This window comes from Carassius auratus, chromosome 28, assembly GCF_003368295.1.
Source record: "Carassius auratus strain Wakin chromosome 28, ASM336829v1, whole genome shotgun sequence".
In the NCBI taxonomy this organism is placed as follows: domain Eukaryota; kingdom Metazoa; phylum Chordata; class Actinopteri; order Cypriniformes; family Cyprinidae; genus Carassius; species Carassius auratus.
The window spans coordinates 10,823,814-10,834,930 of record NC_039270.1 but is presented as its reverse complement, the minus strand read 5'-3'; the positions used below and the strand labels follow the sequence as shown (position 1 = coordinate 10,834,930).

General features: G+C 41.4%; 1 protein-coding gene across 1 annotated transcript in view; it reads right to left on the bottom strand.

The window, feature by feature from the left end:
- LOC113047355 (integrin alpha-L-like) overlaps window positions 1-11,117 on the bottom strand; it is a 114,983-nt gene that overhangs the window by 23,264 nt on the left and 80,602 nt on the right. The window lies entirely within an intron of this gene.

The following is an 11,117-nucleotide window of genomic DNA, read 5'->3' as shown; positions in this document are numbered from 1 at the left end:
AATTGGCGAATTTGACAACATGTTTATTTTTATTTCACAAATTTAAGTCATTTTTAAAGTACTTCTAAAACACATTGGTGTCTGTAATGTTGTGTATTGTGTTAAAGATCCTGTACTCTTTAACCACCTCAGTCTTAGTAATGCAGCATAGGGACATGTCTGTGTGTTGTGTATGGGGTCACGTACCTGTAAAACACATTGGTCCCTGTAATACAGAGAATGGACATGTTTTGTGTATTGTAAAACGAGTGTCCTCATAAATCAATCGGACCCTATAAGTCCCAATTATGTAATGGGCGGGAACATTATAGGAGGGGCGTGACAGTCCTTGTGTACCACCAAAATATCATATTGTCATATTATCAATTCTATTGTGTGTAAAGAAAATCCAAAGTGATATTTGTGTTCTGCAGAGTAAAACAAATTTTTTGATAGTTTTATCATCTCTGTAGGACACCGGGAAAGGGGTGTCCCCTTAAACCACCATCCAACTGGTTTGGCCATCAGAGTACTGCTAAACCACAAAAACCAGTATGTGTGTGTGTGTGTGTTCTTGAATTATGTGAATAATGATGCGGAAGATTTTGGAAGTTTTAAAGTGCGTCGTTGGTAATGAATACCTGAGTTGCGTCTCAGCAGTTTTATGAATCAACACTCTCTTCTATGGACATCGGTGAGACAATACGCCAGGATAGCGATTAATCCTCTTTGTCCGCCGAAATCGAAGACCCAAGGCAGAATGCCAGCGAGTGGACTTACTCACGCTCTGCAGTCGGCGTCAGACACCGGATCAAACACGTTCAGCAGGTAAACCATTCCGCTTTCAGTGCTGTAGTACCTTTTTCACAAACTGGCATGTACATGATAAGTTAAACCGCCCGCAACTCGGCAGCCTGCCTGCCCTCTCACTGCCACTCAACACGTCACCATCTCTTCCTCCTTTTTTTTCTCCTTCCACTTCCTCTTTTATTCCTCCATTTCCGCTCATAATCCTTCACACCTTTCTCCTGATTAGCTCTTACAACCAACAGTGCGGTTTATTCCAAAACCGTCACACTCCCCCTACCCTGGAAAAACAACCCATGGTTAAAATCCCTGAAACTCCTCTTCTTCATCAGAGGTGTCTTGGAATATTTTTAGGAGTTTTTCCTTGCTTTGGGACTCTAATTCTCCAGTTGTCGGGTAACACGGTTTCATATTGCAAACATGAATTGTGCGGACATCCTCCCCAGTAGTCTCCAGTGCCACACGATAATTGAGTGGACCCAGCGGTTTTATTATACGGTAAGGACCTCTCCATTTGCTGGCTAGTTTAGCAGTAAATTTAGCTTTTGCACTAGACTGTGGAAAGTTCCTGATCCACACACGGTCTTGTTCTTTAAATGTTACTTCTCGTCGATGCTTGTTGTAATTTCGTGTTTGTCTAACATGAGCTTTTTTGCTGTTTTCCATAGCTTTTGATTTAAGCTGAGTTAAACAATGAACAACATCATAGGCTGCCATGTCAGGAGTAAGATTTCTACCTTGGAGGAGTTTGTCCATTGGACCCTGTAGCCTTCTTCCCAATTGCAGTTCAGCAGGGGTCATTCCTGTGGTCTCTTGTACAGCTGAATTGATGGCAAATCTGAACTCTGGTAAATATTGATCCCACTTGTTGTGTTTTTCATCCAGGTATGCGGCGATCATGTACTTAATGGTGCGATTGGCTCTCTCAGTCATGTTGGTCTGAGGATGGTACGCAGTAGTCAGTTTAGGTGTTACATTCCATTTTTCGCAGAGCTCCTTGAAAACAGATGACACAAATTGCGTACCTCTATCAGACAACAAGAAATTAGGCACACCCCACCTGGTCAGAATTTCCTTCTTGAAGATTTCAGCAACCGTCTTTGCCATGGCATTTCTCATGGGGAACATCTCAACCCAACGAGTAAAGTAATCAATGAACACCAAGAGATATTCATTTCGGTTGGAACTACATGGTAAGGGCCCCATTATGTCCACACCCAGCATTTCATTAGGGTGAGTGACAGTGGGATGCTGCATTTTTCCAGCAGGTTTTTGGTTGTCACTCTTGAGTTGTTGACATTTTATGCACCTTTTTACCCACTGTTTAACATCATTCCACATTCCTGGCCAAAAAGCCACTTCTTGAATTCTCTTATAGGTCTTAAATATTCCTCCATGACCGCTCAAGGGGCTGGCATGATAATGCTGAAGGATCTGTGGAATCAGGCTAGCTGGAACACACACCCGATAATGCAGCTGGTTGTCAGCCAGGTGAGCTTTACGATAAAGCTTGTCTTCGAGTACCTCATATTGTTCTTTCAAGTGGAGATCACCTTGTGCCATGGTTTGCAATATTTTCATGATTACTGAGTCTTTATGCTGTTCTTCCCAGATATTATCTAGAGAAATTGGAAGATCTTCTGACTCCTTGCGGCCGGCATACAGATTGCAATGGATACCGATGGGGATTCGAGAGAGTGCGTCAGGGGCCACGTTTAACTTTCCTTTCCGGTATTCAACAATGAAATCAAATCTCTGCAGTCGCAAAGCCCATCTAATCAGACGACTGGAGGTCTTGGTGGACCCCATCACCCACTGCAATGCAGAGTGGTCAGTAACAACAGTAAACAACTTGTGTTCAAGATAATGCTGCCACTTCTCCAGAGCCCAAACCACTGCCAAACATTCTTTTTCCGTTGCGGAGTAATTTATTTCAGCTTTATTCAAAGCTCTGCTAGCATAAGCTATGACTTCCTCCTTCCCCTGGTCCCTCTGGGTCAACACGGCACCTAGACCCATTTCACTAGCATCTGTGTAGACAATGAACGGGTGTTGTAAATTTGGGTGTCCCAAGATGGGAGGGGTCATCAAGCTTATTTTCAACTGTTCAAAAGCATGCTGACAACATGGCGTCCACTGGAAGGCTTTGCCTTTCTTCTTCAGGGCATTAAGGGGTTCAGCGATCTGGGAGAAGTGTGGAACAAACCGATGGTACCATCCGGCTAAACCAAGGAATCGCTGGACCTCCTTAAGGTTTCTTGGGACTGGATAAGAGCGAATAGCTTCAACTTTGTTGGGATCAGCAGATATACCTTGAATACCCACGACATGGCCCAGGAATGTTAATTCCGGCAGACAGAATTTGCTTTTTTTAAGGTTAATAGTCAGACCAGCATTTTGCAGCTTGTTGAGAACGCTCTGGATATCAAGGAAGTGCTGTTCAATAGTAGGAGAATAGATAATAATATCATCTATATACACAAAGCAATTGTGACCACGTAGTTCCCCTAAAACAGTTTCCATTAATCTTTGGAAGGTGGCTGGAGCATTTTTCAAACCAAAGGGCATAACATTAAACTGAAATAATCCAAATGGAGTAATAAATGCTGTTTTTGCTGTACTTTCAGGATCCATGGTCACCTGCCAGTATCCGCTATTCAAATCAATAGTGGAGAAAATAGAAGCTCCAGAGAGAGATTCCAAGATCTCTGTGATGTTTGGTAGTGGGTATGCGTCACTTTCTGTAATAGCATTTACCTTACGGTAGTCTACACAAAACCGGAGACTCCCATCTTTTTTAGGGACTAAAACAACAGGCGAAGCCCAACCTGAATGGGAAGGTTCCACAATGCCAGCACTTAACATCTCTTCCAATTGTTGTTCCACAACAGCTTGTTTGGTCGAAGACATACGATATGGTCGTTGCTTTATGGGCACTTGCTGAGTGAGGTAAATATGATGTTGAAGGACATCAGTACGGCCTGGTTTGAGTGCACACACTTGTGGATTGGCTTCCAGAACTTTCCGTAGCTGGTATTTTCCATCAGCTGGTAAGTGGGCTTCATTCACAGCATTATCAAAAAAGTTTTGGATGTCCATGTCATCTGTGCTGAATGTAAATTTGGGTTGAGGGGGAGGAACTGAACTCAAGATAGAAATACTCTGGTTGGTATTCCCTTGGTGCTTTCCTTTCCTGGGTCTATTCACAGGTACACTTGCACTACCTGGTTGAAATGGATAATCCACATCAGGAGTAGATTTGAAAGTATACATTTTATCAATTACATTTATCTGTAAGCCACTAAAGAAAATAAAATCCAGGCCAAGAACTACTACATATGCCAGAGCTTTGGGTGCTAGAACTGCAGCTGGTATGGTAAACATTTGGTCATGGAAGTTAATTTCGACATTCAGCCATCCAAGAGGAACCTCAGCTTCCCCGTTAGCCAAATACAAAGGCCCCAATGTCCAAGGTTGGAGATCGTTAGGCGATTGAGCAAAGTTCTTCCAAAGGGTCTCATGGATGAGGGTATAGCTTGCACCAGTGTCCACAATAGCTTTCCCCTTCCACGAGCCAACACTGACAGGAACAATTAACTGTTGTGGTACACTGACAGGATTTTTAGGAATGGCAGATGTACTTCCAGTTGTGATAGTCGAAATGGGTTTGTCTGGGAGCATTTGAGAATTCTCAGTGGATATAGAAGTAATTGAATTGTTGGTTAATGGGCCAGGCTGCTTGGGTGAGTGGAAATTCCGTTTGTTGCTGTGTGACTGATGACCTGAAACCGGTAGTTGTTGAGCTGGAGAAGTGAAATAAGGACAAGTACCTGGTGCATGAAATCCTTTACACCGCCAACATTGTATGGTAGGTTGGGGAGAAGTAACCCCTCTAGGTTGTGCTACAACAGATTTGGAACCAGCTTTACCATCAAATTGCTTCTGTTGTTCATGGTCTTTCTCCAACTGGTGACCCAGTCGAACCAACTCTTCCACGGTGGTTACATGGCTACGAAGGTGACTGGCAAGGTAAGGTTTTATATTTTTAAGGATCATCTTAACAATGTCTGCTTCAGTTAAACTTGGTTTCCACCTTTTACAGAGAGCTCTGTACGTAAAGGCAAAATCCCTAATGGACTCTTTTTCTCCTTGAATCCTGTGGCGGACGCGTTCAGCCAACTCATCTTCATAGTCCTCAGCTAGAAAAGCAACAAGAAAAGCAGACTGAAACTCACTCCATGTGGTGATCGATGATCTTGCTACTTCCCACCAGTCACGGGCAGTGCCATATAAAACAGTCCTGAAGGTGGCCAAGATGTCAGTGTCCACTAAAGGATGTACAGCAAGGAAGTCTTGACAACGTGTAATGTATAACAAAGAATCTGGGTCATCAACTGACCTTCCAAAGGTAGGAAATGTTAGCTTGATGTGGTCACTTTTAACAAAAGTAGTTGGGACTGCTGGAGAAATTACAGTTGACTGAGGTAAGGGGTCATGAAAAGAAATATCTGTTCCCCTCAGGTCAGCGATTCTTTTTCCTTGACTTTCCAATTTCGCTTCCATTTTTATTTGCAGTTCTTTCATGTTGGTGGACAATTTGTCGGTGAGTAAAGTCAATTGACTACTTTCTTTCAGCAGTTGACCATAATCACGCTGAAAACACTGTTGAACTGCTTTAATGTCCTGCTGTATCTCAGACTGCAACTGTTGCACCATAAAGCGCACTTCTGACACTAAGGTATTCTCCATCTTTTGGAGTTCCTTAGTCATCATAAATTTCATAGCTTTAATTGTCTGGTCTGACTCAGTTTCAGCTTGCTGCTTGTTTGTAGATAAAGTTGTGGAAAGTTGTTGCTTGATTTCCTCAATCTTCCCAGCAAGTTGGGTGATCTGACATTCATGACTGGACGAATTGGATTTTAGTTCTTTGGTGAGTGCAATTACAGCCTTTTCTTGTTTGGTCATGAAATCATGCAACTGATCCCAGTTACCTTGTGCTTGTGTGGTGAGATGACCAATCTCTCTTCCAGGTGTTGGGAGAGTACCAGGCAGGTCATACTGTACTCCTGAAGATGAAGGAGAAGGTGATGAAGCAATGGCTGAGGTTGATTTTCCATGTGGTGGAGTGCATAATTGCATGGGTACTGGATTTTTCTGTTCCTGTGAGAAGCTTTGAGCTGGAGTACTACCACCTAATGGTGGAGATGCAAACTGCACACGGGCTCCTGGCTGCACCATACGATGAAACTGGGTGGGCGTATGACAAAACGTAGGAATATAGGATTCCTGTGGGGCTTGATTATGCACAGGTGGCCAATTAGGAGTGGCCACATCAGGAACTTCCATCTCAACAAAAGTGGAGTGTGAAGGCTGCTCTGCCATGATTATGTAAAAGGAAATGGATTATCAAAAATAAAAAATTTTGTGATCCTATATTGTGTATATCAGTGTATATATTCGATGTACATTCCCTTTCAATTTCCCAAATGTAATTCACATTTCATCAATGCAAAGCAGTAAAGCAGTTGTCCCATAGACCTAAACAAAACTAAAGTGAACAACAAATTATAAGATAATTAGTCCCAAATACACATTACAGCATTTGATATTCAATGCGGTTCCATAAATGTGGAGCAACCACAAAAAAGAAAAAGAAAAAAAAAAATTAACAGGATTTTCACACTTCAATTCCAAAATCTCCCTTTAAATTACTTTTCAAAAAAAAAAAAAAAAACATTATTCAAGTACCAAGTTCAAAGTCAAATTTACATTCAAAATTATTCACACTCTGAGGGGGTCTGGTCCCTGTTCGGGCGCCACTTATGTAACGGTGGTTACACCAACTATTGGAAATTAATTAAAAAATTAATCTCAAAACTAATCTTCACTAATTCGGGCGCCAGGCAGACTTAAATCCACCATTACACACACATAGATATCAATGTAATGAAACACACACACAAAAAAAAATTCATTTTCATCAAATTGTAATGTGTAATATCAAGATGACGAAACATTTTTACACAAAGTCAAATGCATATACACAAATCACTCCTGTGGTGCAACAAGTACCAGAAATGATTAGTCAAGAAAGAAAAAAAAAAAGTGTTTGTTACTCAAAAATACAAAGTGACAAAAGTTCAATAATCAAACAGACAATCAAAATATTCAAAAACAGTTCAGAATCAAATATTTAAATGTTTCCCCAAAAAGAAAACTAAATAAATAAAACTTTGAAGGCATAGGAAAATATGTGTGTGTGTGTGTGTGTGTGTGTGTGTGTGTGTGTGTGTGTGTGTGTGTGTGTTCTTGAATTACGTGAATAATGATGCGGAAGATTTTGGAAGTTTTAAAGTGCGTCGTTGGTAATGAATACCTGAGTTGCGTCTCAGCAGTTTTATGAATCAACCCTCTCTTCTATGGACATCGGTGAGACAATACGCCAGGATAGCGATTAATCCTCTTTGTCCGCCGAAATCGAAGACCCAAGGCAGAATGCCAGCGAGTGGACTTACTCACGCTCTGCAGTCGGCGTCAGAAACGCAAGAGCTCAGCAAACGATCACGCACTGAGTTGAGTCTCAGCAGTTTTATGAATCAACACTCTCTTCTATGGACATCGGTGAGACAATACGCCAGGATAGCGATTAATCCTCTTTGTCCGCCGAAATCGAAGACCCAAGGCAGAATGCCAGCGAGTGGACTTACTCACGCTCTGCAGTCGGCGTCAGACACCGGATCAAACACGTTCAGCAGGTAAACCATTCCGCTTTCAGTGCTGTAGTACCTTTTTCACAAACTGGCATGTACATGATAAGTTAAACCGCCCGCAACTCGGCAGCCTGCCTGCCCTCTCACTGCCACTCAACACGTCACCATCTCTTCCTCCTTTTTTTTCTCCTTCCACTTCCTCTTTTATTCCTCCATTTCCGCTCATAATCCTTCACACCTTTCTCCTGATTAGCTCTTACAACCAACAGTGCGGTTTATTCCAAAACCGTCACAACCCGAATATTATAATTTTAGCATGCTCATGTCTTTTGTTTGCCATTATGATCATAAATAACTACTTTCTGAGGCAAACAGAGAGCATGCCACGTAAGAAAACCAACAGCTCTGATGAGGCCGATGAGCGAGCCGACCTTGCTAATGCTAATATGAGCTCGCCCGGGTCTCTGCTTTCTTACGCGGTTGCGGAGATTACAGCAAAAAAAAAATTGACCCAATATCACAGCTGTTACAACTACATCGTTCTTAACTAGACGATCATAATAAGCGGATCACTGAAGCGGAAACGAGGATATCTGCTATGGAAGACGTGGTAACCCCGATCAAGGCTAAGCTGCAGTCCCTTGAGAAACTCGTACATGACATGAGCGAACGGGCTGAAGACCTTGAAAACAGAGGAAGGAGGAAGAATATGCGCATTGTTGGATTACCTGAGGGCTTTCCTGAGGTTTTTCGAATCATGGCTTCCTAAGACTCTCTGTATTGCTTCAAAAGCGGGTCGAATAAAGCTAGAGAGAGCGCATCGATCACTCGCCCCCAAACTTTCTTCTACTCAGCGACCGCGACCCATCTTAGTGAGATTCCACAACTTTCAAGACAAACAGCGAGTGTTAAATGCTGCGCGGGAGCTGGAGATAAAAAAGCTCCTTTGAAATTTGGAGACAGCACTGTGATGTTTTTTCAAGACTTTTCTGCGTCTGTCCTTCGTAAGCGCAGGATGTTCGACGAAGTTAAGAAACGGCTAAAATCCCTAGGTGCGGAATATAGGCAGATTTACCCTGCCCTCCTCAAGGTGAACATCCGTGGCTCGGTGAAAGTGATTCATGAGTCGGCCGCTGTCGAGGCGTTCCTAAATTCACTGGATGCGGAGCCTGTTGGTAACACTTGATTGCCCAATGTAACGTTACATGGTATGCGTTACAGACTATCATACACTGGTGCGGGTTTAAATATTGAACATTTAATTGAGGCATTGAAACGTGTGCTTATCGAATTGTTTATTAAGTGGTGCGGTCATTAATGGTGGCACTACCGCTTGACGTTCTGGTTGGATATTTCCTCGTTTCCTTTCGTCGTTAGGGGACCTCTTTTCACTGGGACTCACGTTATGCAACGGGAGGTAAAGTGTGTAATTCCGTTAGTGTTCAGTAACTCCTGTTCAAGTTCTTTTTATTTGTTATTTATTTTTTTCTCTTTTGGCTTACCACTTTTCTGTTTGGCTGACATCTACATCGTCCAAATTGTACATTTAGATTACATTATGTACGATATACAATTGGAATGCTGAAGCTTAAAGTGTGTACGTGAAATGTTAATGGTATTCATATGCCTATTAAGAGAAGAAAAGTTTTAACTTTTTTAAAAAAGGAGGGGGTACAAATTGCATTATTACTACAGGAGACCCATTTAAATGATCAGGAACATGCTAAGCTATCACAGGGGGGGTTTGGCCAGGTCTTTTTCTCATCTTTTACCTCGAGTAGCAGAGGCATAGTTATTTTTTGGTTAAGAGAGGTATACCATTCCAATTAGTAGAAGTTGTCAAAGACACAAAAGGGCGCTATTTAATTATGAAAGGGGTATTATATGGGGAGGAAATTGCTTTTTTTAACATTTATTGGCCCCCTGGCCACCCAGGTGATTTTCTGACTACAGCGTTTGCCAAATTAGCAGAGTGGGGAGTTAAGACACTGTTTATTGGGGGAGATTTTAATTGTCATTTATGCCCCATTATAGATAAATTCCCAACAGCTAAATCATTATTATCAACCCAGGCTAAAACTGTTAGGGCTCTCTGTGAATATTTTGACTATGTAGATATTTGTAGGGCCTGCCACCCTGCAGAACAGGAGTATACTTTTTTCTCTAGAGTCCACAGCAGCTATACTAGGATAGATTATTTATTTTCTCCAAAAAAATGTTGCAGCATGTATTGTCTTGCCATATAGGTAATATTTCTATATCCGACCATGCAGCAGTTTTTGCTGAATATTCCTTCAGGAACCAAGATATTAAATCTAATAGTTGGAGATTTCACCCATTAATTTTGGCTGATCATAATTTTATATCATATTTTACAGAGGAGTTTAAATCTTTCATGTCTATTAACTCTGCCTCAACCGAAGATCCAGCTTTACTTTGGGAAACAGCCAAAGCTTTTTCTAGAGGCCTTATTATATCATACACACTAAGTAAAAGATGCAGACAAGCCAAACAAAAAGAGATCTTAGAAATGAAGCTAAAGGATGCTGAGAGATCATATTTAAAAAAAAAAAAAACCCTGGTAAGATGAAGGAAATTTTAGCACTTAGATCTGCCTTAGATTCTCTTTTAACAAAACAAGCAGAAGTGAAAATTCGTTTTGCCAAACAGAAACTATATGAACATGGGGATAAAGTGGGGAAATATTTAGCATTCTTAACAAAGAAAAAATCTGACTCTCAGTCTATCCTGTCCATTGTGGATAGTAGCGGTAAACGTTTTCTAGACAGCTTATCTATTAATAATACATTTAAATAATGGTTTGAGAATTTATATAGGTCAGAATTAGAAGGAGATACAACACAATCCCCAGAGCTTTTCTTCTCCACCCTCAACCTACCCAGTTTATCAGAAGATCAGACCTCTTCCCTTAATGCTCCTATATCTAAAAATGAAGTTCTAGCCATAAAGAGTTTGCAGTCTAGGAAAGCACCTGGCCCAGATGGGCTTAGTAATGAATTGTATAAAGAGTTTAGAAATGTATTAGTTGACCCCTTACTAAATGTGCTCAATGACTCGTTTGTGAAAGGCCATTTGCCAGAGAGAAGTGAATATATCCTTAATTTTGAAAAAAGGTAAACAAGCGGAGGATTGTTCATCATACCGACCTATTTCACTACTTAATGTAGATCTGAAGATTCTTTCTAAAATATTAGCAACACTGTTAGAATGCCTTCTCCCCACTCTAATAAAGGATGACCAAACAGGCTTTATTGTAGGACGCAACTCTGTCAATAACATGCGTCGCCTGTTGAATGTGATACAGTTTGCTAAGCAGCAGTCAGTATGTGATCTCGCTAGACGCGGAGAAGGCATTCATACGTTACATAAATTTGGTCTTGGTGAAGACTTTATTATTGACACAGTAAGTTAAGTTATTGTATAGTGAACCTCTTAGTGCCGTGCTGACTAACGGATGCCGCTCCTCTACATTCAAGGTTGGGAGGGGGACGAGGCAAGGCTGCCCTCTATCTCCTCTTTTATTTACTTTGATAATTGAACCGTTGGCAGAAGCAGTATGAACAAATAGTGAAATTTGTGGGTTAACAATAGCAAATAATC